Raw genomic sequence first — 27456 nt, forward strand, 5'->3', positions numbered from 1 at the left:
CTCTAGTTACATTTGTGCTAGGAAAAAAAAAAAAAAGTGTATTAAAACTAAAGTAAGGACTAGCCCTGCAAATATAACTTTACAGCACTTCTTAAAGCAAATTTTTTTGCAGTCTTATGATAAGAATGGTGAAGTGAGTCATATTGATTAGGACTCTGGGCATATAGAATAGAATCATAGAATCATTTAGGTTGTAAAAGACCTTTAAGATCATCAAGTCCAACTGTAAACTTAACACTGCCGAGTCCACCACTAAAACCATGTGCATAAATGCCACATGCTACATGCCTTTTAAATACCTCCAAGAATGGTGACTCAACCATTTCCCTGGGCAGCCTATTCTGATGCTTGACAACCCTTTCAGTGAAGAAATTTTTCATAATATCCAAACTAAACCTTCCCTGGTGCAAGTTGAGTCCATTTCCTCTTGTCCTATCACTTGTTACTTGGGAGAAGAGGCCAACACCCACCTTGCTACAACCTCCTTTCAGGTAGTTATAGAGAGCAATAAGGTCTCCCCTGAACCTAATTTTCTTCAAACTAAACCCCAGGTCACTCAGCTGCTCCTCATAAGACTTGTGTTCTAGATCTTTCACCAGCTTCATTGCTGTTCTTTGGACACACTCCAGCACCTCAAGTGTCTTTCTTGTAGTGAGGGGCCCAAAAGTGAACACAGTACTCAAGGTGAGACGTCACCAGTGTCAAGTACAGGGGGATGACCACTTCCCTGTCCCTGTTGGCCACACTATTTCTGACACAAGCCAGGATGCCATTGGCCTTCTTGGCCACCTGGGCACACTGCCGGCTCATATTCAGCTGACTGTTGACCAACATCCCCAGGTCCTTTTCCGCCAGGCAGCTTTCCAGCCACTCTTCCCCAAGCCTATAGTGTTGCAGGGGGTTGTTGTGACCCAAGTGCAGGACCCGGCACTGAGCCTTGTTGAACCTCATACAGCTGGCCTCGGCACATCGATCCACCCTATCCAGATCCCTCAGTAGACCCTTCCTGCCCTCAAGGAAATCAACATGCCCGCCCAACTCAGTGTCATCTGTAAACTTACCGAGGGTGCGCCCAGTACCCTTGTCCAGATCACTGACAAAGGTATTAACCAAAACTGCCCCCAGTACTGAGCCCCGGGAAACACCACTTGTGACCTGCCACCAGCTGGATTTAACTCCATTCACCACCACTCTTTGGGCTCAGTCATCCCGCCAGCTTTTTACCTAGCAAAGAGTATTCCTGTCCAAACCATGAACAGCCAGTTTTTCCAGGAGAACGCTGTGGGAAACAGTGTCAAAGGCTTTAGTAATGTATAGGTAGGCAACATTCACAGCCTCTCCCTCATCTACTAAATGGGTCACCTTGTTGTAAAAGGAGATCAGGTTTGTCAAGCAGAACTCGCCTTTCATAAACCCATGCTGACTGGGCTTGATCACCTGGTTGTCCTGTACATGGTGTGTGATGGTACTCAAGATGAGCTGCTCCATAGCCTTTCCCAGCAACAAGGTCAGACTGACAGGCCTTAGTTCCCCAGATCTTCCCTGTATTCCTTCTGGCCCTTCTTCTACATGGGTGCCGTGTTAGCTAAGCTCCAGTCAGCTGGGACCTCCCCAGTTAGCCAAGAGTGCTGATAAATTATTGAAATGGCTTGGTGAGCACTTCATCCAGCTCTCTCAGTACCCTTGGGTGGATCCCATCCAGCCCCATAGACTTGTAATGGCTCAATAAACATGCAGAGCAGAGGACTCCAAGACTGACCCAGTGATCCATTCCGTCCACTCCAGGGTGGACGTTCAAGGGTCAAGGAAATGCATTGCAGACTTTCTCCAGAGGAAGACATCTGCTCAAGGAAAGATCATACAGTAATTATGTCAGTTCCTCACTCTCTCTGCTATGCAAAGGTGCTTGCTAGACAGTCACAGATACACGTATCCTGAATCTAACAGCTTTTCCCATTGCAGCTCAGTTCTAACCTAATATTCCCACAAAGAGCCTGTTCTTACCCTTCAACTCAGGTCATGCTGTTCCTAGATCCAGAACAAACCTGAGAGCAAGAGGGGAGTCATCACTTTACTCATACTTTAAAGTTTTATTATCATTTTAGGGATGCACAGGAGTGATAAAAATGGTTCTGATATGAATTAAAATAATGGACTCAGTGCAGCAGACAAGTAAATTCAACATCTGTAAACATGTTACTATGCTTCCACTGTTATTACTATAAATTTGCCCTTCAATAAAGCAGGCAATGGAGACACAGCAGGGCATCTGAATGGGGTCACTCTTGATGTGTCTGGAGTGTGTGCATGCATATGTGCATATGTGTATGCTGTGAGGAGGAGAAAAGAGTCAAATAAAACACTACCAAGCAATATAATCAGCTAAAACAACCTCTGCAGATCTTGGGTTAGATGAATTTCACCTCCTTTATCTGAATATAGGTATACAGCAATTAATTTTCTTATTAGTCCTCCAACATGTTCCCTCTGATATTTACTATCTTTTCTGTGTACAGGGAAAACTCCTAAGTGTGCATTTATAGATGCTAAATAAATGAGTGCATTTCTATGCTATGCAGCTTTCCCCTCAATATTAGCAACTGCAGGGAATTAATGACAAAAAATAGGTAATAAAGATGTACAAATGCCCAAGATCACCATTTGAGAGCATAATTCCATTTCTATGACAGTCCTCAAATAACTATACCATATGCATAGATTATTAGAATAAAAAAGTGGGTTTATTTATTCTGATTCCAGTTGCCTTTATTAATCGTTCTCTTCTGTGCACTTGAAAGTAGTGAGGAAACCACAGGCTGTCACAAATTACTTTCATTTTAATTTACGTGGATGCAAATAAATAAACAAAAACATTTGTTATGTTTACTTTTCCAGCTATCCTTTCCTTCCCTTCCCACTCTTTGGAGCCCAGCATCAAAGTTTACCCCATTTCTGAGAATATCCTTAAAAAGCCATCAGCACTAGTAATGGCAGTCGGTAGCTTCCTGAACTTTCAAAGGGTAGAAATGAAGCTGAGAGTGCTATGTGACTAAAAAGAATGCTGTCTAAATGAACATCAGTACGGACAGATTGAAAAGACAGGAGAGACAGAAGTCTAAAGCATTTTAGGAACATCATCAAGCCAAAGATTCTTTATGTGTTAGAAAGAAACACTTTGATAAGTAGACCTGAGAGATGGGCAGTGGTAAAAGTCTACTAATGGGGCAGCCAGTGATGGGGTACAATGAAGTTTGCTCTAAACTTAAATAGGAAAAGGACAGTCACTAAACATTAACAGTGAGATTTGTCTGATCAAAAACTGGTGGCTACATTTGCACTACTCTGTCAAATTCATTTTAGTTAAGGCAAGAATATCTCATCCTAAACAAGGGATAGTGGTTTTAAACTAAAAGAGAGTAGATTTTTACTAGATATAAGGAAGAAATTTTTTACAGTGAGGGTGGTGAAACACTGGAACAGGTTGTCCAGAGAGGTGGTAAATGCCCCATCCCTAGCAATATCTAAGGTCAGGTTGGACGGGGCTCGGAGCAACCTGATCTAGTTGAAGATGTCCCTGCTCATTGCAGGGGGGTTGGACTAGATGACCTTTAAGGGTCCCTCCCAACCCAAACTATTCTATGGTTCTAAAGCAGACACCACAATAGATCAGATGAAAGGTCCCCTATGAGAGGGTGGTCACTGAGTGGGCTGCACAGGTCCCACCAGAAACAAGCCAGATATGGAAAGGTACTTTGTAGGTAACCAAAATAAAGTGAGATTAGTTCTGTACTATTGAAAGTAAAAAGGTGCATCTCAGCTCAAGATTTACATGAACAGAATTCTAAAATTAAAATTTTGGACAAGTATTATAGCTTCTAGAAAATCCTGATCTGTGTCTTCCTGAGAAATCCAGCTGGTATTACTAGGCATTATTTAACATATTGAATGTTTTATATAGCCAATTCCTTGTAAAAAACCACAGGAACTTAATCTCTTGCTCACAAAAAAAGTACAATATCCTTTGTGATTTCAGTCCAAAAACAATTATGGAAAGATCAGACCAAATCTTTCATGTGTTCAGCTTTTTCTAATGGAAAAATAAAACATTTCTACTCCAGCCCTGTCAAACCTGGCCACGTTCTCTGTATAAGCTCTCTTCAGGAAGCGGACCAAGGACAAGTCTCGTAATGTGGCAGTATTAACTGTTCCCTAGTGGTGTCCATGTGCAGAGAATCACAGCATAGCACAGGTCTGATGTATTGGTAAAGGTTAACATGCAGGACTGGGGCAGAATTAGCAACTGGATGGAGATGTTTTAGACTGTAAAATAAGAGAAATGCTGATATACTTAGCAGTAGATAAACATTTGCAGTTTACACTTCTGATTCAAGTGCAAGGTCAGGAATTGCAGCAATAGCACACTCTTACTGGGACAGAGACACCAAAGGCCAGAGACCATCAGGCACCATCCATAAGTTTAGGAGTGAAAAGGACCTTCCAAAACTACCTTCTCCATTACCCATTGTCTGTACATGGCAGTGAACAGAAGTTGTCTTAGGTACTTAAATACTCTCCCAAGTGTAGGCAAAATTAAATTAGGTTCTCTCAATAAACAGAGTCCAAAGCTGGCTGCTCCTGCCTCAGGAAAGGGACTGTATCATGGGGAAGACATATGAGGGGCAGCTTGCTCCTCTGGGGAGGGTGAGAACAGCAACTGGTACTTCTGGGAGATATGCCCTCCTTGGGGACAGACATCACACTGCTGCCCCAGTCCTCTACGCCACACTAGCAGCAGAGGGAACTCCTGCTCGCCTCTAGGTCTGGCTCTTTGATTCTACAGTACCTTTGAATATGCATACAAACACCACCTTCCACTTAAAAAATGTTATAAATCAAAATGAAACAACAGACTGCATCAAAGCCAGTTGGTGATGGGTTGTTTTTGCAAAAAGGTTTTTTAAAAGACTCAAGGATATGGTTTGAGGGGGTTTTTTAATTGTCACAGAAGAGGAGAGTGCCTTCCTCCTTTACCCACTTCTTTTTGTGCAGTTGTATCAGTGTTGCCTATCATATGCATGGGGTAGCTCACCATTCTATAGGAAAGAGAGACTGGTGTTGTGGTTAGACAAAAACACCCTAGTCCTATACTGATTCTTAAAGATCTCTGCACAAGCATCATCACCTAGGAAATGCTATTTTAGCAAGCTTGTGAACTGGGATCAAATAGTATTAATTTGTATTTATTAATTCCTTCACCTGAAAACTGACTATTATCATCAACTAGAGCCAGCCTGAAAAGGAATTTCTCAAATTTCATTTACAAGGGTTTTTCTCTTAATAAACATCTGCAGCTTTTCCTTAATTGTATGTATCAAAACTGTGATGTGAGGAAAGGAGAAGAAAAAGCAAACACCTACAGCAAAATTCAGATTTAAAACAAAATGAGGTAGAAAAACAGCAGACCATCATAACTTCACTGATGCATTTTGATGGGGAGACAACATATTCTTGTGACTGCTGCAGGTATGTCCTGCCCCACTGTGCTTGCCAGCTTGTGTTTCTTCAAACACTTCACACTTATTGTATATAGTGCTTTTCATCCAAGTATCTCAAGTTACTCTGCAAACACTGATTTTGCCTTTAAGCCTTTCATGAAGCATAACCATAGTCCAAAGTCATGAATTTGTCAGGAAGAGAAAGAAATGTTGTCTTGATTCCCAGCCTCACACATTAAACACTAGTTAAGATCATCATTTTACATATTAATCATTTAGACCTTAATGAGGTAATAAGAAAAAGGATTCTTGAAGACAGCAAAGACTAACTAATGATGTCACTGGAGAAGAGGAAAATAATTTTTAAAAAGAACAAAAGCTGATTTTTCAAAATCAAACCAATACCCTATTACTACAAATAAAGATAAATGAAACAGAGAAATGTTGTGATTTTATTACTGTAACCATATACTCTGTAAATATCAGAAGCTGAAAGAAATCATTATAATTTAGAAAACTAGATTGTTGATTGGTGTTTCTGCTGATATGCCGCATCATATGCACCAGTGAGTGGTGCTAGCAACATAGCTGCAACAATATGGATCTCAATTTATAAAAAATATGTACCCTGTTTGTCATTCTGAAAACTGTGTCTAAATTAATGACTTTTAAACATATCTGCATACTATCTTAAGATTTGCACTCTAAAAAGAATTATCAACACGCCTACTTAGTATAATTTATGTGATTTCTATTTTTCTAAGGAGAAAAAAGTATTACATATTTTCTTTGGTGTATGTCATTTATTCCTTACAAAGAATTAGAGGAAAGTAGGCCAGCATAAGAAAACATAAAGATTTCTCTTTAAACCCCAGCAAATTGTCATTCTTTGACTTTTGCTCCATAAATGGATCAAATGTAACATGTACCCTGTCTCTAATCCCTTAATTTTAACTTCCTACATTCACAGGGCAGCCATTCTCCATCAAAACAACATTTTATCACTATCTGGGCTGCCACTTGTGAAAGTGGAATGGAGTCACTTGTAAAAATAAAACTGAATTTTGCCCACCTCTCTGTTAAAAATATCACTTTCTTATTGCATTGCAGTTGAAATATGTTAACTGGTTAGTTCCCCATTAAACCCAGTTTGGAAGGCAGAAAATATCCTCAGGAATAGGGACCACGCTTCTCAACAGAGAAGTTTATCTCCTTCAGGGGAGCTCAGCATTCACACCAAAACGTAGCAACAGAAGGGGAGGAAAGGAGAGATGTTATTCAGCAATAACAATGTCCTCAATTCCTTGTATATGAAAATTCAAACTAATATTCTTTGCATTAATGAACAGTATCACTATCACCTACAACCACTGCTGTCCCTTTGGTGTGGTTGCTGATGCTCTCATGCACTGCTGACTCTCCACAGGGCTGGTTCCGGCTCTGGTTTCCCAGCAGCATATTGCCATTGTTGCTGACCTGGGGCCACTACTTGATCTCTTGCTCAAAACCCTTCAAGTCAACATCTTCATCTGTCCACATTTCCTAGCACACAAACTATGCTACCTGGCCTTCTGCACCCACTTCTCCAGACCTTTTATCACCACAGCAAATTGCCAGTAGTTTCCTCTGTAGTTTTACATCAGATGCTACCCAATGAGCCCGCTCTTTTGGATGAGCAGCTCCCATGCTACCCAAACTCTGCCAGACTTTGCAATAATGATGCCAATAGGGCAGGTTCCTGCAGCATGTGCTTTATGGCCAGATGTGGCCTCTTGCATGTCCCCCTTCATAATTATCTGAGAATATATTCTCCAAATGCACTTAAAACACAGTTAAGGTGAAACAGTTAATAAAGCAGCATGTCTGTGTTTTCGCAATGTGTTGCTAAGGGATGTCACAACTAGAGACGATTATTTAAGCGGTCAGTCTGTTTACAAGCAGAAGAGCAAAATGATTGAGGCCTTTCTTCCAAGTACTCTAACCAGATACGATAAGAAACAACAATATCATTGCTCGCTTTCAATACATTAATCTCCCCAGTGTTGCTCTTACGTAGACATTAAAAAGTTTATCTTTGCTGATATTTACCGTATCAGTTCCAACAGTGTGGACTTAGTGAAATTTCTGTCATGAAATTGCCATTTGCTTTCAGTTAGAGAAACTTATTTAAAGCCAGTTAAAGTTTTGAACACTTTTTTTTGAAGTGCAGGTCACTTCAAAAAGATATCTCAATTTACAACCTGAAACATGATGACCTGACGTCAATATTCGAGGCACTTTGCATTCCAAAGCACTCTCTTTTGTGTTTAGAGACCTCATGATGTTATGCCAAGCCATAGACCAAACAGCAGATTCAAGATTTTAAAAAATAATAACAAATGCCAAATAAATTAATTTGGCAATTTTAACATATAAATCTACACACACAATCTGCAGTCCATAATGCAACAATAATCTTCTGATCTTTTTGGACTAATTCCTAAAGGCAAAGGTTTTAGCTACAGATGAGAACAATAGAGAACAGTTCAGAGGGATTAATGAAGTTATTGTTTTGTACAGATGTAAAATCTATGCAGAAGATCTTTGTTATGTGCCAAAATATCAATTAGTGATTTTCCTATTCACTGGCTCCTCTTTTCCTTCCCTTCATTGTACATAATACTTTCCCATGTTCTCATCAAGTTTTTGTCCTAGCAGAGCAAGAGAAGAGGGTGGAGCACCCTCTGCAAGGAAACATTCAAGCTGTATATCGCGTGTACAACTCGCTAGCCAGCTGGTAGCATATAAACATCCAAGATCCTATTCAGTCCATGCATACATGACCTTGGAGCATTGTCTGAAGCCTTTTCACTGACCCCAGGGGCACTGGGAAAACAAACTTAGTATGTGTATATAAACCTCTGTATCCATGCTTTGGCCAGATTTGATTCATCAAGGTACATGCCCTCCCAAGTCTCACCCAAAAATCTGCAGGCTAAGCGAAGTACCAATATGATTAAACACACTTCATGCAAATTTGATTTGGTAATTTTCGCTTGGATCTTTAGGAGGGAAAAATCAAATGTGTTTGCTAACTTGTATTGTGTACTTTACAAATAAAATCTCTACCAGACTGGTCATTTTATAGAGGAATAGATAATACTGGCCAACAAGGCTGCTGTCAACAAGGAGCACTGACTAAATGAATCTTTTCTTACACTGTGGAGGCTCAGGGTAGAAAGGGAACACATGAGGTCTTTAACCTTCCCTCCTGGACAATCACTGAAAAAAGGCATCAGGGACCTCAGTTTATAATAAACAACTCCTCTATATTATGCTGCATCTAACAATACAACGCACACACTGTTGCTGCTGCTGCAGTGAAATATCATTATTGGTTACAAGCCCAAATCCCTTTGTGGGACCTGACCATCTGGTATGGAGAACAGCACACAGTTTGATGCACAATGTTATCTATACACAGGAAAGCAAAACCAGTAACAACAGAATGAGGCGGTGCCTAAAACATGAAATTCCTATAAAGGAGGGATGTGCCAACTTGCTCTTTTATTTCATCACCTTGTAACTGTGGAAGACATTCTTTCCCAAACCCTCAAAAGGAGCCTGTGACATCTTTCAGTGTTTGTACCCAAGTAATGTAAGCATAGCCATATGTCCAAGTTTTTGAGTTCCCAGACTATTAGCCAAATGCTTTGATTTGCATCTGGCACTTTCAGAGGGCACATCCTCTTCCAGAGCTACTATAAACCCATGAAGTCAAGTGAGGTGAACAATAAACTAAGTAAGTTTCAAGCAAAATTGGTAACTCCTTCTTTGAGGAGGGGGAAAGGAGGTAATAATACAGCTGAGTTAGCTGAGATTTTTTATATAGCTTAAATGGTGCATTTTAAAAGTGACTTTGGAACAACCATCTTTAACAGATTGGTAGCTTTTCACAAATAGGCAATATTAGAATAATGGCCAATACAATTGCTCTCTTGGAAGAAGAAGTGTTGACTTAAAGCAGTATTTTCATGTAAGGAACAAGAAATCAGATTTCCTTTACCACTTTTTCAAGTATACCTCTGTACAATGTTGCCAGCTCAGCTAAAGCCAAAATTGCAAAACCAGAAAAGCATTATCCAGTGCAAAGTCGAGATAATGGGATATGGAAATGCATCCAGATTTTGTGATGATTATGAGACTGAAAATGTCAAATATGATGAAGTTTAACCATCATTAATTTGCAACGTGCAACCCTAAAATAAAATGCACAGCTAATCCATGTGGAATAAAGAAACATTTTCCCCCTCATTTTTGTTTCATTTGGTTTGAATTAATTCTGCTTTGTTCTTGGTCCACATCCCAGCTGAACATTGATTTTAGTTTATTTGGGGGGTTTTGCATCATTATTTGAATGGACAGTAGCATGTTAAAGTTCATTGCTCAGCTATTTGTAGAACTCATCACAAAACATCAGAGTATTTTTGAATACTATCATAAGCCTTCTCTAAACAGGGTGCAAAGGTTTTATCAGTCCTCCATAAACTTTCTACTAGAACACAGCATCCATTGGCCTTCTTTACAGAATCACAGAATTGTCTAGGTTGGAAAAGACCTTGAAGATCATCCCGTCCAACCATTAACCCAACAATGACCATTCTCGACCACACCAGATCCTTCAGCGCTATGTCGACCTGACTCTTAAACACCTCCAGGGATGGGGACTCCACCACCTCCCTGAGCAGCCCATTCCAACGCCCAACAACCCGTTCTGTAAAGAAATGCTTCCTAATATCTTGTCTAAGCCTTCCCTGGTGCAATTTGAAGCCATTCCCTCTTGTCCTAGGCATGATGTGCACAGCTTTTGAAATGTCTTTTCACTCATTGTTTCAAACTTGCCCTTTCTAGTCCTGACTTTTCCCATAGGAAAAAGTCAAGAAATGACCAGAGGTCCCTGATGGCTGGGGGAGCTGCTCTCACTCCTGCAAGCCCCATGGGACTCCAGCCTCTTGTCAGCCCCAGGACACCCTCGCAAGACATAAACACACATCCTGTAGCCCTCTAGCATTGACACAGCTTTCATTCACAGAGTCTGTGTTTTTTTGGAGCTGATTGGTAACAACAGTGAAGTTCACATTGATTATACACTTTATTTGTACAGACTGTCACAGAGGGAAACGAGTCCTCGCTTGATCACTGTTGTGCTTACTTTATTATTTTTTTTCATTCAAATTTTTTCTTCACATTCATTCATTTAAACAAGTTATTAAAATAGGGTTACAGGCCAAGGAATTTTATTCAAATATAAAAGTTGCAGAAAAATAAGGTAATGGTTCTGGGTGCACACTTTCCTCCCTGGATGGTGTGATGAAATAACAGACAGTAGAGGGGAAAGGCAAGTTTATTATCTCTGCATTACTCTGCTGCACAAGTCAGAGTCTCCAAATTTAGTTCAGATTTATCTAAAGTCTGTCACCTGTGTGATATCTATCTTTTTTCAATTACGTCAGCTGTTTTCCATCTTGAGTTTTTATTCATAGGATCATAGAATCATTTACATTCTTAAAGACCTTTAAGATCATCAAGTCCAACCATTAACCTAACACTACCAAGTCCACCAGTAAACTGTGTCCCTAAGTGCCATGTCTACACAGCTTTTAAATACCTCCAGGGGATGGTGACTCCACCACTTCCCTGGGCAGACTGTTCAAGTGCTTGATAACCTTTTTGGTGAAGAAATTTTTCCTAAAATCCAATCTCAACCTTCCCTGGCACAGCTTGAGGCCTTTTCCTCTCGTCCTATCACTTGTTACTTGGGAAAAGAGACCAATACCTCACTAAAACCTTCAAGCATAAAGAAGTGTTGCAGAGGAAAATGGCTTGACATGATTTAAAACCAGCCCAAGATGTAAGTGGACTATTGATTTATTAATGGCAGAAATCAGTAATCTGTGAACTGTGCATTCAGACTCAACAGAGATATCACAGTACTACATACTTAACACCAGTTAGCAAACACCTATACATTGTTATCCATTTATGTATCTAGCAGACGCACACGCAGCTGCATGCACACGCTGTTCTGGCCATATACCAGCTAGAGGTGTGGGTACTGTTTTCTCTGTGTGTGCCCACACCGATCCCACAACCTGGTAGAAGAGCCCAGGGAGGTTATGCATGTGGGTCACCACATGCTGCTCAATGCCATCACCCCAACAACTGGGTGCAGACTCCTTGCAGTGTCCTACAGGAGGACACTGGCTCTGGCTGGGGCAGTGATGTGATACCAGTAGGGCACCCTGTGACAGTGTCAAACCAACTGCTGCTGCAGTTTCCTCTCCAGGGACTCTCTCCTCATCACAAATGTTCATCCCTATTTCTTTTTGAGATGATTTATCCTTTCTTTTTTTAAAAAAAAACAAAACACCTTTTTGTAATTTCCTGGTTAATATTTAATCCACCTAACAATCAGCTTTCTCTTGAACTTTATGAGGTTTGTATGACTAGGTTTTGGTAGCAGGGGGCTATAGGGGTAGTTTCTGTGACAAGCTTTTAGAAGCTTCCCCTATGTCCAATGCCAGTTGGCTCCAGTTTGGATCCACCACTGTCCAAGGCTGAGCACATCAGTGACGGTCATAGCACCTCTGTGATAACATTCAAGAAGAGGGAAAAAAACCTGCCACACATGAAAACTCCAGCTGGAGAGAGTAGCAAGAATATGTGAGAGAAACAACTCCGCAGGCACCAAGGTCAGTGAGGAGGGAGAGGAAGGAGTTGCTCCAGGTGCCAGAGCAGAGATTCCCCCGCAGCCCGTGGTGCAGCCCACGATGAGGCAGCTGTGCCCTGCACCCATGGAGCTCCATGGTGGGGCAGAGATCCACCTGCAGCCCGTGGGGGACCCCACATTAGAGCAGGTGGATGCACCTGAAGGAGGCTGTGACCCCATGGGAAGTCTGTGCTGGAGCAGGCTCCTGACAGGACCTGTGGTCCCACGGAGAGAGGAGCCCATGCTGGTGCAGGTTTGCTGGCAGGACTTGTGACCCTGTGGGGGACCCACACTGGAGCCATCTGTTCCTGAAGTTCTGCACCCTATGGGATACCCATGCTGGAGCCATTTTGTGAAGAGCTGCAGCACCTGGAAAGGACTCACACTGGAGAAGTTTATGGGGGACTGTCTCCCATGGAAGGGGTCCCATGCTCAAACAGGGAAGAATGTGAGGAGTCCTTCCCCTGAGGAGGAAGAAGCAGCAGAGACAATGGGTGAACTGACTGCAACCCCCATTCCCCATCCCCCCTGCGCTGCTCATGGGGAGGAGGTAGAGAAATTAGGAGTAAAGTTGAGCCTGGGAAGAAGGGAGATGTGAGAGGAAGGTGTTTTAAGATTTTGTTTTATTTCTTATTATCCTACTCTGATTTGATCGGTAATAGATCAAACTAATTTCCCCAAGTCGAGTCTGTTTTGCCCATGACGGTAATTGGTAAGTGATCTCTCCCTGTCCTTATCTTGACTCACAAGCCTTTCATTATATCTTCTATTCCCTGTCCAGCTGAGGAGGGGGAGTGACAGAGTGGCTTTGGTGGGAATCTGGCATGCATCTAGGGTCAACGCACCACATGAACATTATCAATTTTGGTCAGTTTTGTTCTGACAGATCCTGTTCACCTGTCATGTACACAAGCCCTCCTACCTTAATAGCCATTTTTATTCAGGCCATTTTGCCAGAGGTGGACCATAAAGGCCCCCCTACAAAAAGTTCTAACTTCTTGAGGTGTCCCACATTACACATATCCTTCCCAGTGCACTACTAAGACTAAGAGAGTTGCTGTCATCCTCTAATACAGTCAGAAAGCATTTTCTTTCACTTGCTCTCCAGAATAAGCTCAGCTAGCAGAAACTGATGTCAAAAACCAGTTGCCATGAGATTTAATGCAGCAGATATAGTTTTAGAAGGATATGAATATTTCTGACAAGAATAACCATTGGAACAACTTACATACTGTTGGTGCATCATTAATCCATTCAGATCAAGACAAGCTGTTATTCTAAGAAGATATACCATAGGTCAACCAGAAATTATCATGCAAGAAAATTATTTTTCTTGGCCTTTGTTATAGAAGTTACATTAAAGAAGAGTATGTACAATTACCGTATGTCTGAATGTTCAAAATATGTGCTATTTCGCAGCTAGAATTTAAGTAAATCCTATTTGGAATTAAAGGATTTTGGCCATTTTTTAGAACTCCCTACTGCACATACACAGAGGACTGTATGCATGCTGCATATGCCATGTAAACTCAGCCTTACTGAAGTCTGACTGCACCGCCCCAGGTCTGCAGTACTTTTTTATACAGCCCTTCCCAGATGTGTCATGTTCACTGTACATGTGGACGTGGGCTGTAGCATGCATATTTCTGTCTAGGAAATCCCAGCCAAAGTTATGGAAACCTCTACCATAACAGCTATTCCCACCTTAGGGTAACTGACATTTTTTAACTCAGTCCTATCCTTTAAGGAGAAACTTTCCTGAGACTACAGAAAATGCTGCCAGACATGGGTGAGGGAATAAAAGGAGCTACTCCATGAACTGAGTAGAAATTTGAAGGACAGCATGATGTCATTTATATAAGCATAAACCCAAGATGTGAGATAGCACTTAACAGGTTAAAAAAACCCCAAACAATGAACCACTTTCCTGTCCAGTCCCCTGCTCAGCAGATCACATTTCTCTTAATCTGCTTTTTGATGAATCTTTAACCTGGCTTCATTTCCTCCTTATTGACTCCAATCAGAATAGTGCAGAGCTCTAAAGAATAGGTGAGGGTACTCAGACAGCTCTGTTTCTCCAGTGTAAGTAGATATAGCTGTCTGACAGGGACTTCTTGTTTGCTTTTTGTGTTTTGTTTTTTTAAAATATTTTCAAGCTCTTCATTCCAGCTGTGCCTGAAAGTGGAAGGGACAGTTTAGTCCCATTTAAGCCAAGTTCATGTGTGGTATCCGCTCCTACTTTCTGTTCTCAAAATGGGAAGATGGCCAAGGGACATCCAATCAGTAGGAAAATGATCTTCAGGGATGCTTGAGTGAGGATCCATCAAAGTAAAGAGCCAACACAGCTGGAAAAAATAGGAAAGAGCAAGACCTCACTGAAAGCCAGATGTTCAATGCACATTTTCCTTCCTATTTTTTTTTAATTTTTTAACAACAACAGAAAAGTATGCTACTTTCTTAAAATACAGTCAGGAAATGAGACTACTTATGAGTTTAAGTTTATGTGTTTTATTGTTCTAATTACTTTGAAACAAGTTTAGATATAAAATGTTATTGATTGGAGAAGAAACATATGGTTCTTGGCCCAACAATGCTCAATGCAGTCAGTATTAGATTTGTTTTCTCTCTGTGCACTTTCACAAGATGCCTGTTGGTTTTGGATTAGTTGCATTGTAGAGTTAAATTTATATGAAGGGATTTAGCAGACAAAACAAAGACCCTTTAGAAAAAAATGTTTCCATGCAGATTTTGATGGAAGAAGAGATATAAAATGATGGGGAAGGGTGTAGCTGAAGAATAAGAAGTCTATAGGGAATGTTTCCCTGCACAACTTAAAAGCTTGGTAAATCCAGCACTGAACTAATGTACAAGGGACTGTGACTGAAGCAATGCCAAAAGAAAGAAGAAGGGAGGATCTAATGTCAAAAAAGCCAGAGTCATATTGAAGAAGTCAGTTTGGGGGTAGAATAGTAAAAGAATTTGGAACTAGAGACGCCTCGTTCAGGCCAGATGTCTGAGTGTCTCCGTACAGGTGTGACTAATATTTCCCCTGATACACAACAAACTTGAGGAGAAAGAGCACTCAATAGGGATTCTAGAGTTCAATTCTTGGCTCCGTTATTGACCTTTTCTGCATGTACAGCAAGTCCTAATCCTCCCTCTTTACGTCAGTCTCGGCTGTGAGCTCTCCTAGAAAGAGTGTCCTGTTGTGCTTGCAGCTATCAGGTTATTGTAATGATGAGGGATGTTTTCAGAAACATGGCAAAACTGAAAATTTTCCTTAACAGTCTATTCAGCAAAAATTGAGAAATGTTAAAGTTTTTCAATCAAGAAGCAGGCATGTAATGGCAAATGGGAGCTGTTACAAAAGGAGGTGGAGTGTCACTTTGTATTAGGAATGACAAAATAATTAATCAGATTACACAAAGAGAGAACATGGAGAAAACAGTAAAAACACAGAACAACATCTGTTTATGAGGAAAATGGCTAAGTACAAGATCTTCTGATGATCATGCTATGGAGCCCAAGGCCAGATTTAGACCTTTGTAGAGTCATGATTTATTGTGGGAAATTCTAAACCTCTCTGATACAACCTGACAAAAAATGCTCTTAGTAACAAGCTATTTTTGGTGTTCAATTTCATCGGGAGATTAAAAAAAAAAAAAAAGGTGCTAAGTATTATTTAATAATTGGCTTTCAATATAAAACTGGACATACCTTAGCTACATGGGTATCAGCTGCTTGTTATGAGAAATTACTAGTGACAATAGTAACTGGATTGTAGAGGAAAGTGTTGGGGGAAAGCAAGAAGCAGTTTTGAAAGACAGGAAATGTAATCTGAAAGGAGCATAGTTTGAGTTCAGCCACCTCAGGACAAGTTTTCTTAATCACAGAATGAATTGATATTCTCACAAATGAAAAACATGTGTTTCGATAAAATCTTCTCATGACACCTCCAAGTTTTGTATCAGCACAGACATGAGAAACATCACACCAAAAGCTGGTTGAGAATAAGAATCATAGATAGGGACTGAAATCAAATCAATTAGCTGAAGATGAGGAACTCTGTACAGTTTTTTTTTATCACTGGGTGACAGCTGTGGGGCACTGCTGCGGAAAGGTTATGCAACCCTAGGATGAATGGAGGAAGTCTTTTAGGTACACATAGGATAGTATTAACAGAAGTGGTTAAGTTGCGGATGACATCTCATTTAGGAGACTAGAGGTAATTATCATCCTCCTACTTTAAGAAAGATTTAGTGAAAAAAAAAAATGCAGGCACTTGGGTGATGTAGGGAACATATAGGTTGCATGGCAAGCAGCAGCTAAAGGGCTTAGCTAGTTTGCTCTTGTAAATGAAAGGCCCAACAACCTTGGGCTAAAGCTTTCCCCCACCTTGCTTGAAAAGACCTACTTGTATTAAAAGCGGTTTCTGTTTAAGAACAAGGTCATACAAACTAGTAGAGAACTGGCAGAGAGAAAATTTTGGCTAGAAATCAGAAGAATTAAAAGTTAGAAGGTGGTTCTCAACAGTTAGACAGGGGATTTTTTAGCAAGCTATTAAAGGGATCATAGTGAAAATAAAAATGAAAAGTTATATATGTTATCTGCTTCTAAGATATGATTCATTGCATTTATCAAATGAAATTGAGGATGGAAGGGACTAGAGAAGAGAACCCAGAGGATCCCACCCCACATTATCTTTCAGATTCCTGCCACAGCTCCATTTGTGCTCCAGGAGATGTCCCACTATCATTTTATCTTCAAAGCCATCCAACTCTTAAATTATAATTGGCTTCCTTTCAAGATTTTATAGCTTTTTCCTCGAGCTATACAATTACCCTTCTGAATTGTCCACCTTGAGATCTTCATAGTCCTCGTACTTTGGCTGAACATTTCCTACTCTGACCTCTCCACCTTTTAACCCCTTCACCAAAGATAAGGATCTTCTCAGCCCTTCTCCTGAAGCCTGTATCCTGGCTAAGGTCTTTTTTTTTTCACCTCAGACTAAGCTCAGATTTTCCTGAAGAATCACCTACCCACTCAACATCTTTAATCTGTCTCAGGTGAGCTAGCTGCTCCAAAAAGCTTCTTTGGGCCAAGAGGGGAGAGGAAAGACTTGAAAGTTTCTGCTACTTCTAAAAAACAAATTTTCCTATGGGAATAATTTCTTCTTTCCCAATATTGCAGTTTTATCTCTGAAGACTCTTTCAAAATAAGCAGTTTTGACCCTTTATGTGTCCTTCCACAACATATGGAATGGGAATCACTGGTGTTGCAGAGCTCCACTAACTTCAGACAACCAATATCTTATTGCTGTCTATTAAATGGTTCATTTTATATTACCATTTGAGTATAACAGCCACTGAAAAATGGACCTTTTTTGTTTCAACCTCTGAAAACAGAAATTGCAGGTATGTTTGATATAGAATAACTTGAATCACAAAAAATGTTTAACCTTCATCTCCCAATTAACACTTTTGGGAGACTCTGAGGAGCAATCCTACCAGAAAAGGTGATATGGTTATACTTAGAGTTTGGGGTTGTAATTATTTTAATCAAGATCACTTATTTGTAGTAACTGGAGGTCTATTTTCTAGGGCAACACATAACTACAACTGTCAGTTTAGAGAACATTTTTTATACACGTGTACAGTTTTACAAGAGTTCTGAAATTATTCTGATCCAGGTGCTCCCCTTTACCTCCCAAAATATTGTAAATTGTAGGTATTGTGAGATCTCAGGCAAAAGACCAGGAAAAAGGAAGTTCTGGCTGAAAAAAAATGAGGAACAACAATGGCTCCTCTTCTGCCTCAAGGAATAAACAGACACTCCAAGGACTGACTGCAGCTCTAACAGGGATGGACAGTTTACATAGATCATGGTCTTACATGCTCTTTATTGCATGCAGTTTTGTAGATATTTGTAAGAAGACTTCAGCATCCTCTTGCATAGACCATCCCTTTAGTCAGTCATTTTATAAAATGAGATTTACTGCATTTATAGAGACTGATTTTGGTCTTAGAGTCAATGTTTCTGGTTAATTGTTCCAAATCCTGTTGCTTGAAAACCTCTCAATCACTACACTTCTGTCACCAGAGTTGTGCTTCCATGTAGCACTGTTATTTCTCCATGCTGGTTTTAAACTTTGTGTTTTAATCACAAGCAGCTGCCTCATGCAGTGAAAAGCTAATTAGCCCCTAGAGTAAGACAGTGGCTAGAGAAGAGAAGAAAGAACAAGATAATAGCATGAGCTTCACACCAGTAGGTAGGCCATGACACGGGGATCCTTTGCTTCATCCCAGATAGGCTGGGACTTTGGGGAAGTCACCTTGTTTCTCTGGAGTTCAGAGTTCCTAGGATAGAAAACAAGTATAATGATACACATGATACTACATTTCCATGGCCTGTTGGAGAAAAAAAAGTGTTGCATGAGAGCTTATTATATACAGTTGCAAAAACTGGAAAAACTCATTTTATTGGTACAACCAATGTCAAATCAACCATCCTTACACTACTCTGTAAAAATAAGGGACACATAAAGGACTTAATCTCTGCTTATGCAGCAAGTATAAATCCTAGACTTGCTGTGTAAAGGAGAAAATAAATCTTCCCCTTAAGGAGACAGGACAAAAAGTAAATGAGGAAGGGAAGGAATCAGTGGAGCCTTTAGCAAATGTGACAGCTTTATTAGAGACAAGTAAATAATGCAGGTTAAAGAAAGATAAATAAAGGATCTGTCCCACCAAACATAATTGGTTTTAGAGTATTTGCAATTTCTCTTTGCTGGAAGATGTGCAATATGATAAAACTCTGCTGATAAATCACTCCTGTGCAGTCTGGCTTCCGACCCTTGCAGACTTTGAAACTTCAGGGTTGCCAATGTTAACTTTCACCGGACATCACTGAGAGTTCATGGACTAGTCTCAAATATGTAGCTCATGGAGATTATTGTCAAATATAAGATCAAGAAAATTCCAGTGAAGATACCAATATCTTAACAGGTAGTACTGATGGCAACCTGGATTTGATCCTATGAAGACATCTACAGTCTTAAACTTTGGTAGAAATAAAAGTTAAATTTGAAACAGTGAACAATATTTTCAAATGTGAGGGACCAGATGATAAGCAGAGGTAGATGGCTTTTCAAAGCCACTGATCATATTTTCAAGAAAACATAGCACAAGATACTATGTATCACATCACAATATACCTGTCTAGGTATGCCTCTGATGTGGTTGTTTCAAATTAAAATGTCATTCATTTTATCAGCAAAGACAGGGAGTGAAAAGAATTCTATGCAATCACTGCACACCACTGTCTTACGTGTGTATTATCACTTTTAATAATCAGAGAAGTCCTTACATCTCCAACTACCCTCACATAATTCTGAAATGTCAGACTGTTTTTTTCCAGAAAGCTGCTACACTTCAGTCATTAGGGCATCCCTTTTAAAACCTGCTTTCATTTTTCATACACTAGCATCCCGACAATCAGGTCAGCTGGCACTACGCGTAAATGACCACAAAGTAGTTCCAAATAGATCTCAAATGCTATAGGGATTTTTTACCATGGAAAAATTTCAGTGATATCATCAAAATGACAAAACATTTTAGTGTAGACAAGATAAATGTTTTCATCCTTCCAAGGCTACTTTTATTGCAATGTAACATATGTGGGTAATGCAATATTTCCAGAGTGCAAAGTCATGAGTCACTGAATGGAGCACATCACCATGCATTGGCTCACTCATCCTGCTATAGGATTCTCATTTCCAGCACTGAAAGCTGTCACTAACCATACAGATTTGACTCTTTTCAGTGCAATCACACAAAAGTCTTCTGAATAATCACTCAAACGCTAGAATCTCTGGCAAGAGCTGCTGGTGGTTCCCTTAGAAACCTGTCCTGGGATGGATAAGTGACCGCAAATGATGAGAGGGCAAAGACAGATTTTTCTTTGAAGACTGGTGCTCCTGGTGTGTGTTGGAGGATGTGCTAATGTTTTGCAAACTCAGCCTGCACTGCTCTGCTTAAGGTGGTGCTTTAAGCAGTGGGAAAAAACATCTGCTCAGGTAAATAGCAAGCCTAATATTTGAACATCAGTTTCTTACATAATCTAAAATCAGCAGTTCAACCAATCTGGACAAGATCCAAGGTACTTTGTTGCCCATAGGGGGGCTGAGACACAACCAAACTGCAAGAAGTCATCCACAAAAGTTCTGTGTGCCAGCTAAGACCTGAAACCTTCCCCAGAAAGCTTCCTGGTGCTAAAAGTTATACTGTGGCACATTCACAGAGATGCCATCATCTTGATGAATAGCTTCTGTCCAGGAACATTTCGATTACACAAACTCATCAGACTTCCAAGTCCCTGTCCACCAAGGAGCTCACCTTTGTACCCAAGAGGTGTCAGGAAGTCCTAGGCAATGTTTTACCATGTTGTCACATAGATTTCTTCTCTTCTCATGAGACAGCAGCAGTTCTTTCAGCATAAGAGTGTAAAAAGCAACAGTCATTACTGGCTGCAAGTGTTCATACTAGCCAGGGAACTGCTAATTAGTTTTAACTGGCAGCAGCAACTCAGCTGCAGGGGTGTCACCAAAATTTATATTAAGAGTTAGTAAATTAAGCTGGGTTTTGCCCTCTTCTACCCTAGAGGAACTAAGGTCTTTCAACAGTTATGCCTGACCTGAGCTTTTTTTTTTTTTTAAATTTAAACGTGTGGATGTGGAGAAAATTGTATGAAGACACATGAGCCAAAAGAGGGCAACACTTTCAAAAGCTGGAAAAACGCTGCTCCAGAGAATTTATGCCTTTTATGTAGGACTGTATATTCCACCACCAAAGAGACACTGATGTAACAGTGCTGTGGTTATTATGTCCAAATCACTTTATGAATCCGAATTTGTGTGCCTAAAATTTATCAGAGATACTAAAACAGGATATTCCTCAGTAAAAGGGAGAAAAGTCTGAAATTTCAACTTACTCTGTGCAAAGGACACTCTAGTACTCACAGAAAGGGCAACTCTTTTAGGCAATCTGGTGTTAATGACCAAAATGTTTCACCATCCAAAAGAGGAAAGCCATAAGTGGTTCATAATTAAGTAGAAATAGTCATTTACTACATCAGATCAATTCAGAGGCTACCATTTATCATTTTAAACCACAATTATCAATTTATAATGGAAAGTAAAATATGTCTAAGTTACCACATGGGAGTATCTCTTTCACAGAGGACACATTTTTATAATTGTTTTCTTATGTAATAGTAAAACATGTCTATAGTAAAAGATTCATACAGCAGAATCTCCACATAGTACTTTACAAAAGGTAATTTAAACTCCACAATTTTCCTTGTTCTTCTTAATGTTAAACTCCACAATTTTCTTTGTTCTTCTTAATGTTCATTGTATCATGTGCAGGGTCAAGTTTTGAATAAAATTACTAATGGGGGAAGAAAGTTGTACTGAGGACTGGTTTTGGCTAATATTTCAACAGAGACACCAGGTTATGTTCATCATGATTTCCCAAGTAGAATGTTAGTGGGTCATGATAATGAGGTTGTTTACTGCACGTTGCATCTGTGCACAGATCTCAGATGCCCCAACTACAGCTGAGAACCTGATTGGGTTATGTGCACAAATCAAGCTTCAGAAAGCTCCAAGTATATAAATGGGAATTTCCTCTTCCTTTTGTATTTCTTTCCCCTACAACCTGCTTGGCCTTCCTGTCCTCTGGGCTTGTTCATTCTCGTCTCTTGTCCCAAACTCACTTCAACTCTCTGCCTGCCTTTGCTTTCAAATTTAAAAAGTGCAGGTATTATTTACCACTTTATCACTATCCTTTTCCCCACCCCTTGTCTATAAAAGATTTTACTCTTTCTGGGTCTGACCTCTACATTTCCTCTTGTGAATTTTTCTGTCCCAGTAAGATTGCTGGTACAGAAATAACCTGACATTGACATTCTGTTATATAGCTCAGTGATGACTTTCTATCAACATGAAATCACATTGGAAAAGCACCTTAACAGTAAGAAAGACTTCCTGTACACTCAGTAGTCCATAATATTACTAAGATAAAAGGTATGAAATCTGTTACTCATACCTAAAATAGTCAGAAAACACACTAAACAAATACCTCTTCTCTCTCAGCTCTGGGGAGGTAGGATTTATGGGGTATCTGATAGATTTCCTGATAGATATTTTTCCTGTATTTGGAGTTTAACTGCAGGTTCTTACGAATTTTGCTTTTTTTCTGAAATCCTGTGCAAATAGTGAGTCGACATAAAGTGAAGCAGTGAACTGCACTGTGGTATGAAACATGCCAGTGATAATTGCACTCCAGCATTCCTAAACCAAAGTTTCCCTTTCAAATGGTTTCCTGAAAAAAAACAACCATCCACCCAATAATAAAATCTCATTTGAAAAAGGGATGCAAACAACAGTGGTCACTTGAGTTTCTTTCTTATCCCAAACAATTTCCCCAGAGGCAATTTCACAAAAGAGTCAACAGACATTATAAATCATGAATGTGCAATCACAGAACCACAACTCTCTGTATTACAGCTTCGAGAGCATTAATCTCTATATCCAAGTCAGAACCAAGCAGTCCTGGAAGAGCACCAAGAACACAACCTTTAATCATGAGCTAAGATCACTTTTCCCCCTTTTTCTTGATTTTCCGTCTTTCAGTAAAAAATACTGCAAAAGTTTCACACTTAAGCTGAATTTTGGGAAAAGCAGCTGTTATTTTTTTTATTCCTGGTGCTTATTCATGTACTACTAAAGGTAAAACAAATAAATAAATCAGTTAATAAATAAAGCAATTTTAAAACAATCTTACAAACTTGGACATCTTTTGTCATTCAAAACACAGAAATATTTCTTTCCATCAAGCAGAACATACCTATTAATAATTAATACATACCTACTTTGGAGAAAAGATAAAAGGAAATAATTTTTCTTCATTTTACAATATATACAAAAAATCCTGTAGTATTTGCTAGTTTCCAAACAATGATGTTTTCTGCTGTTTGTAAAACTTTCTGTTCTTATTTCTGATTTTCTAGGATTTTATGCTTATGTTGTTAGGAACAGGCAGTCTTTTTAATTTACTATATTGTTTCTCCAGATGAAGCAGATTATCTTGAAAGGCATCAGAAGAGTATCATGCATGGACAGCAATGATCCGCCTAATTGTAAATTCAACGTTGAACAAACTTTTTATCAAAGGAAAACAAAATAATGCAAAGTGGTGTGATGTAAGATATCAGGGAGACTCAGAGAGGCAGTTTATAGATAAAAGGAAATATATTAGACCAACCACTGTATCAACTGAAAAGGTATACTCTTGATGTTCAGATCATCCAAACTGAATGGAAGAACCAATTTTCCAGTTAGAAAGCAATTTTTATAATATTAATTAAGCCTATATCAATGGTCTGAGCTTAGGAGATATGGGGTACTTGGTATCTGTAGAGTAGAAGAAAGCATTAGAAAACATAGAGGTAGAAGATGGCTTTCTGTGGTGAGGGAGAAAAAGAACCAGAGTTGTCTGTGCAACAGAGAGAAATATACTTTGACAGAGTCAGGAAAAATAATATTCAATAGACTCTGTACCTTGCTAAGTCCATAATTTTTAGAATTTATAGTTCAGTTATGAAACCTAGTTTAGGGATATATCTTTCAATCTGTTTTATAGGACCTCATGTGAAGATAAGGATTTACATATCAGAGACAGGATAGGTGATTTTAAGAAATATTTCCCTGCTATGTGCATTTCTAGTCTTTTTTGATTGTTTGGGTGATGTCATTGAGGGACACTGTTGTTGCTCAGTTCCAGCCCAGTCGTTTCCATGAGGCTATTGCATGGCCTGCACAAAATATATCACACTCAAAAAAGAGCATGAACAGATCTTGGTAGTTCTCTTCTCTTCTGTGTTCATTATGATGACTGTGATGGTGTCTTGGAAATGTAAACATCATTGCTCAGGCAATGTCTAGATCTATTCTATGTGGACATTTAATCAATCAATGTTTAATTCTGATGCCCAGACTGCCTGATTCCACAGTCCAACTCATTATCATAGAATCATAGAATACCAGATTGGAAGGGACCTCAAGGATCATCTGGTCCAACCTTCCTTGGCAAAAGCACGGTCTAGACAAGACAGCCCAGCACCCTGTCCAGATGAATCTTAAAAGTGTCCAGTGTTGGGGAATCCACCACTTCCCTGGGGAGATTATTCCAGTGGCTGGTTGTTCTCACTGTGAAAAATTTTCCTCTTGTGTCCAGTCAGAATCTCCCCAGGAGTAACTTCTACCCATTACCCTCATCTTTCCCATGTGACTCCTTGTAAACTGCAGTCTCCACCTTCTTTGTAGCCACCCTTTAAATACTGGAAGATGGTGATAAGGTCTCCCCTAAGCCTTCTCTTCTCAAGGCTGAACAAACCCAACTCTCTCAGCCTTTCCTCACGTGGCAGGCTTCCCAGTCCCTTGACCATCTTTGTGGCCCTCCTCTGGACCCTCTCCAGACTGTCCACATCTTCTTATATAATGAGGACCAAAACTGAGCACAGTATTCCAGAGGTGGCCTGACAGCACTGCGTAGAGTGGGATGATGATGTCTTTATCTCTGCTGGTGATGCCCTTGTTGATGCAAGCTGGCATCCTGTTGGCTTTCCTTGCTGCAGCAGCGCCCTCTTCACCCATGTTGAGTTTGTTGTCCACCAGGACCCCCAGGTCCCTTTCCACAGAGCTGCTCTCCATCCAGGTAGATCCCAGCCTGTGCTGCAGTCCTCGATTCTGTTTTCCCAGGTGCAAGAAGGACACTTGTCCTTCTTGAACTTCAGAAGGTTCTTGTCAGCCCACTCTTCCAGCCTATCCAGCTCAGGGTGGTTCTCCCTCCCAAACTGCTCACTCCCCCCACTCAGTTTGGATTCCTCAACATGCTTCATCAGGGTACACCTGATCCCATCATCCAGATCACTTATGAAGACATTAAACGGCATTGGGCACAATACCGATCCCTGGGGGATCCCACATGTGACAGGTTTCCAGTTTGAAAAAGGGAATTACCACCACTCTGTGGGTGCAGCCTGTCAGCCAGTTCTGCACCCACCACACAGAGCCCTTGTCTAGAACATAACACATCAGTTTCTCTAGCAAGAGGCTGTGGGGAACTGTATCAAAAGCCCTTGGAGAAATCCAGGTAGACAATGTCTAATGCTCACCCCATGTCAACCAAGCAGGCTACTTGGTCATAGAAGACGATGAGGTTTTTTCAAGCACCATTTACCCTTGGTGAATCCATGCTGGCTTTTCCCAATCATGTGCTTCGTTTGACTTGTGATAGCCCCCAGGAGGACTCAGTCCATAACTTTCCCAGGGACTGATGTAAGCCTGATGAGCCTATAATATCCTGGATCCTCCTTTAAGCCCTACGTGTAGACAGGGGTGACATTAGCCTCCTTCCAGTCTTCTGGGACATCCCCCAGTCGCCGCAACTTCTCAAAGATGATGGAGAACACCCTTGCAATGACATCAGGCAGCTCTCTTATCACCCTCGGGTGGATAATGTCAGGGCCCATTGATTTGTAGGGCTCAAGCTCCTGTGATTGTTCACATACCATCTCTCCTCCTTCACTGACAGTGGGTCTGTGTTTGCATCATCTTGGGGCCCAACAGTGCTGCTAAAGAGAGAGGTGAGGAAAGTGTTGAGAACCTCTGTTTTTTCATCAGTGTTGGTGACTAATTCACCTCTCCTGTTTTGCAGCAGGCCAATATTTTCCTTCTGTTTCTGCTTGTTGTTTACATAGCTGAAGAACCCTTTCTTGTAGTTTTTGACATCTCTGGCTAATTTCGATTTCAGCTGAGCATTTGCTTTTGTAACTGCATCTCTTTACACTCTGTCAATGCCTTTGTAGTTCTCAAAGGTTACTCATCTCCTTTTCCATCTCTGGTATGGTTCCCTTTTGGTTTTGAGCAGACCCCAAACCTTGCAGTTAAGCCAAGGGGGTCTCTTGCTCTATCTACGTCCCTTACCTTTAAAGGGGATGAACTGGTTTTTTTTACTTCCAGGAGAGAATTCTTGAAAAACTCCCAGGACTCACTAGCTCCTTTATCCTCTGTGGGAGCTTCCCCTGGAATCTCTCCCAACCAAGATCTGAGCAAGAAGTTTGCTGTTCTAAAATCTAAAAACTTTGTCTTAGCACTAACCTTCAGCATGCTCTGCAGTATTCCAAACTCCGCAATATTGTGATCACTACAGTATCAATGCATTTTTGCAGTTCTCTATTACAGAACTCATAATACTATGATGAATCCTTAAGAAGCATCTTTTAGTTAAAGTAGGGTATTTTTAATTTATTTTGTGTGTTTAAAAAAGCAGCTTTGCCATGTGCCATGATGGGATATGTCTGTATCATGGTTACACAACTAATTAATAAATATAATATATAATAAATAACATCATAGATGCATGTACTTGCAAACATATACTTTTCAGTGTAGGGACTCTCTTCCTCCTTGTTATCACTATTTTTTCCAAAGGTTAAATACTTTACAATAGTGATCATTAGTAACTGTAAATAGCTGATGGTAGAACCTCCGCAGTGCACTTCCCCACTTCATAATGTCTAGCTCCCCTGAGCATCTTTGGTGTGTTTAGAGTCATGTTACTAAAATTAATTTGGCTTAGGTAATTTGGGCTCTTATTGTTGAGGTGTTGTGTTAAAAAGCTATAGAGAAAGCATGTAATGTATGTGATTAAACTAACATATATAATATGGAAGGAAATGTAAAAAATGTGCACTTTCTGAATAATATAATTTTCTCAACCAGCCAACAGTCACATAATGGAAGAATAAAATGTAATAGAAATGAATGTGCATACAGTAACTTGAATGTCTTATTAGGCTTTTTCCTTCTGAAGTGATTACTCAAGGGCCAGTTCAATACATGTAATTTAGTACTAGTCATAATTATGGTTAGCCATAGCATCTAAAATATCTTCCTCTCAATGTTTTGTACCAAACACATTATATTTTCTGCTCCTACCTTATTAAGATGATTTCTGTCCAGAAAATTGAGCACGCAAGTAGATAATGAACACAAGGACCAAATGGTTGCAGCATGCTGAGTTATCATGGGCAGCTCAGGAAATTATCATAGCCTGTATTGGGTTTTCATGGCAAGGTTTTGGTAGTGAG

The sequence above is a fragment of the Athene noctua genome, chromosome 2, assembly GCF_965140245.1.
Source record: "Athene noctua chromosome 2, bAthNoc1.hap1.1, whole genome shotgun sequence".
NCBI classification, from domain to species: domain Eukaryota; kingdom Metazoa; phylum Chordata; class Aves; order Strigiformes; family Strigidae; genus Athene; species Athene noctua.